The sequence below is a fragment of the Jaculus jaculus genome, chromosome X, assembly GCF_020740685.1.
Source record: "Jaculus jaculus isolate mJacJac1 chromosome X, mJacJac1.mat.Y.cur, whole genome shotgun sequence".
In the NCBI taxonomy this organism is placed as follows: Eukaryota; Metazoa; Chordata; class Mammalia; order Rodentia; family Dipodidae; genus Jaculus; species Jaculus jaculus.
The window spans coordinates 49896350-49900943 of record NC_059125.1 but is presented as its reverse complement, the minus strand read 5'-3'; positions in this window follow the sequence as shown (position 1 = coordinate 49900943).

The window sequence follows — 4594 nt, the reverse complement described above, 5'->3', positions numbered from 1 at the left end:
AAAAGTTAATTTTGCAGAAGGTAAAAGCCAAACAGTGGTCATTAGTGGATATGGGGATGGAGGACAATAGAAGACACTCAGACAATAGGGGACAGATTCCATTAAAGAGAAGAGTAAGTTCTAATGTTCCACAAGGGTGACCATAGTTTATAACAACTGGTTAATTTATATAGAAGGAGGGTGGACGCAGAAGGCTACAAATATTTGATGAGTACACATTGCATATGTATCTCGAATTTTCACATTGTCGTCCATAAATTTCTTGTGTCTTAAAAAACAAGTGGGGCCAGGCATCGTTGGCCACACCTTTAATCCCAGTACTTGGGAGGTAGAGGTAGGAGTATCGCCATGAGTTCGAAGACACCCTTACACTACATAGTGAATTCCAGGTCAGTCTGGGCTAGAGTGAGACCCTACCTAAAAAATAAAAGGATTAAAAAGGTGGGCTGAAAGCCGGGCGTGGTGGCGCACGCCTTTAATCCCAGCACTCGGGAGGCAGAGGTAGGAGGATCACTGTGAGTTCAAGGTCACCCTGAGACTCCATAGTGAATTCCAGGTCAGCCGGGACTAAGGTGACACCCTACCTCCAACCCCCCCCAAAAAAAAGGTGGGCTGAGGAGATGGATCAGTGGTAAATGCACTAGTTTTCAAAATTTGCCAGCCTGGGTTCAATTTTCCTGTACTCACAAAAGATAGAAGCACAAAGTGGCACATGCATATCGACTTCCCTTGCAGTGATAAGGAGCCCTGCCATGTCCAATCTCTCTGTCTCTCTTCCTCTCTCCCTCCCTCTCTGCTTGCATATAAGTAAATAAATAATTGAAAATTAAAAATATAAAGGGAAGTCAAGTGTTGTGGTGCATGCATTTAATCCTAGAACTTGGGAGGCCGAGGTAGGAGGAGCACCGTGGGTTGGAGGCCACCCTGAGACTACACAGTGAATTCCAGGTCAGCCTGGGCTACAGCGAGAGCCTACGTAGAAAAAAAAAACAAAAAACAATGGACAAAAACTAGGGGAAAAAAATTGTTAGGAAGTCAGGCTTGGTGATGTACATGTATAATCAATACACTCAGAAAGCTAAGGCAGATATGTGGTTGAGTTCAAGGACAGCCTGGACTACTTTAGTGAGACTGATTCAAAACCACTTATAAAGAAGTAAAAACAAAACAAAACAAAAAACTCTCTGTTCATGAAGCTGTAAAATAAGGGTTTAGTGTATTTTTAAAGATTCAACTTGAAAGTGGGGAGGGGGAGGGAATTACCATGGGATATTTTTTTATAATCATGGAAAATGCTAATAAAAATTTATAAAAAGATTAAACTTGATTTTTCTAAAGCAAAGATAAAAGTATGAACAAGGACTGCGGACATGGCTCAAAAATTAAAGGTGCTTACTTGCAATACCTGTCAGTCCCAGTCCTATTCCCCAGTGCCCACATAAAGCCAGATGCACAAATTGGCACATGCATCTGGAGTTTGTTTGCAGCGACAAGAGGCCCTGATGTGCCCAGTCTCTCCCTCCCTACCTCTCTTTCTCTCCATTTTCCCTTACAAATAAATAAATAATTTTTAAAAAAAAAGAATCGATGAAAATAGAATCGATGAATTTTTTACAATTAAAATATTTTAAAATATTTCTTTGTGTATGTATGTGTGGAAGCAGCAAGTGCGGCTTTAGGGGGGTGCTAGGGAATGAAATGTGGGTCAACAGATTTGCAAGCAAGCGCCTTTAATCACCAAGCCAACTACCGAGCTCCAAAAATGTTCTCTTTTTTTGAGGTAGGGTCTTACTCTAACCCAAGCTGGCTTCAAACTCACAACAGTCCTCCTGCCTCTGACTCCTGAGTGCTGGGATTAAAGGTACGTACCACCACACCTGGCCTAAAATGTTTCAACTTAATGATTTCAGTCTTTATCCTTCTGCAAGTTTTTTAACCTTGTATTTATTTCCAAATTAAAATTTTAACTTACACATGCAAAATTGACATGCATCTGTGTATACTGTAACATTTTAAGCCATGTGTGGTCATCAGTACATGTGTAAATGTTTGTTCTGCTTTAACACTGAGTTTGCTTTGTTGTCCTTTCTGGCCCCAACTCCTTGGTTAAAGGGATCCTCCTACTTCAGTATGCTGTTAAGATTATCATTTTATTTTTTCTTTATTTATTTATCTATTTGGAGAGAGAGAATGAGAATGGGCACACCAGAGTCTCTCACCATGGCAAATGAACCCCGGACACATGTGCCACCTTGTGCATGTGGCTTCACGTGGGTACTGGAGAATCCAACCTGGGTCCTTTGATTTTACTGGCAATTGTATTAACCACTAAGCAATCCCTCCACCTCCCATTTTACTTTTTGGATGTACTTTGAAAATATTTTTATCTATTTGAGAGGGTGGAAGAGGGTGGGAAGGAGGGAAAACAGGTGTGCCAAGGCCTCTAGCTTCTGAAAAGGAAATGCAGACACATGCCATCTTGTGCATCGGGCAGTTATTGAGTACTGGGCAACACAACCCCTCCCAGCAGGTTTTGCTCTCTAGCTGCTCCTGACTCCCAACGTGTAGTTTTGAGTGCGCGTGCTCCAGGATAAAGTGGGAGATGATGAATGTCACAGGTGACATGGCCTTTCTGAGGGATGAATTTTTTGTTGCCAAGGAAAGTTCTGTTAATTTGAGTGAATTGGAGGGCAATCGCTTGGTTTTTCTGGAAATTATTTGAGTGAAGCAAGAGAGTGAGAATCTCTGATACTAAAAAAACCAGACCTCACTCACTGTCAGGAATGTGGGGCATTCGAACACACACCAACTTGGGGTCCTAAAAGCTTATGCATCAGAAATATTGTGAGGAGTAGAGTCTGAGAGGTCTGTGGAGCCCGGAAGTTTGCCACTTTATCCTATGGGGGTAGTAAAATGGTCTCTCCACAGAGGCAATATATATGTAACATTGTCTCTAATTGAATAAATTTATGGGCATCTGGCTGATTTTGGGGTTTGGGGTCAAGTAGGAGTTTTGCTTCCACAAAAATTGTGGTGCCCCAATCTCATAGATCCAAGATGATTCCCATTTTGTCTGGGCTCCCGGAACTTCCAGGACAAGGCCTGAGACAGGCAGAGTTGGTGCAGATGCCCCCTCATACACTTCCACATTTAATGTTCTCACCAGGATAAGGTGGGATGCCACACATGGCACCATTTCATTGATAACTAAGTCAACTTTTGCAGATCGACATTATTTTTTTCCCTGCATTCCTTCCACAGTACCCTGATGCATAAGTGTGACCTCCCTCTTGTTCATTTTGACATTTACTGTCTGTGGAACTGTCCAAGAGCTTGTTGTGATGCCCAATATTTTCTAGAATCCCTGCCTTTCACAGATGTGTGCATTCATATCTTGCTTTTCTTCTCCCAAATCTTCATTTTATACAACACTGTCAATTGCAAGGAGACTCTTGCTGCCTCCAAGAATGTCAGTCTGAACAAAGTATGAAGACCAGAGTTTTAGTTCTGGAGACACTGTTCATTTGGTGTATTACTTTTCTTTAGAAGCTTCCAGATTTGTCATCTTTAAGTGCATATTGTGTGATTCCTCAGAGGTGACATTATGGTGATGCATGCAAAGATGTTTATGAACTCTAAAGAACTAGAGAAGTGCAACTGATACCAATTATATGTGCCCGTCATATGCGGAAGACCCCAAAGAAACCAGCACAAGAAGAAATTAATGAAAAGAAAGTGCCGTATGTACATGACTCAGGACCAGTTGAGACAGATGCACCCCCTGGGAAGAGCAAGGGCCTTGGAAATGCCCAGTGAGAATGTATCAGGTGAGTGCAAATGATGAAGGAAGCAATCCCTCTGGTTTCCTTAGCTATGGTCAAGGATATGGTCTGAATGTGTAGCTTGGGCCCTGCTCAAGTCCAGGGCCAGGCTGGGCCAAGGAGATCATTTCTCAACAGCTAAGTTGCTAAAGCAGGAGTTCAAATCACAGAATGACCTCTCCTCCATGTAAATGTCATGTGATATTAGGCATGGGACAAACATTCTAAATTGTTGGGCCTAAGATTACTGGTCCATACTATGGAGTTGCTAGTATTAGAGTAAATCTGCAAGGTCTCATATCATGAAAGCTGTTCTGGTAATTCTGTTCCACACAGTCACATATGAATTACTCCAGTCAATGTCTGACATACAATACAACCTTTACAAAAATACATGCTAAATAACATAGGGTATGAGGAAACGTTCAAGTCTGGGGAAGGTGGGTTTCTTTACCCTTTGCAATGGGAAGGTCTAGAAACTGAAAAGTGAACTGGTCCTTTGCTGTGTTGATGTGGAATTTCTGTCTCAGTTTAATTGAGCCAGAAGAAGTGAAAATAAAATCATGAAACTGGACCATGGGCACATGGGAGGCATAAGCCCTCAACTTTTCTGATAATTCTGATAATTTAATCCTTTGGGTACAGCATTAAAGCCAAATGAAATGCCTCATGCTTTCTCCATTCTCTGTTCTATATAAGGCAGACCCTTCCTAACCAGGATTCTATGGGCTCCCAATCCTCAGGTAAGCTCTCAGTGTGCGGGCTACAGCTCC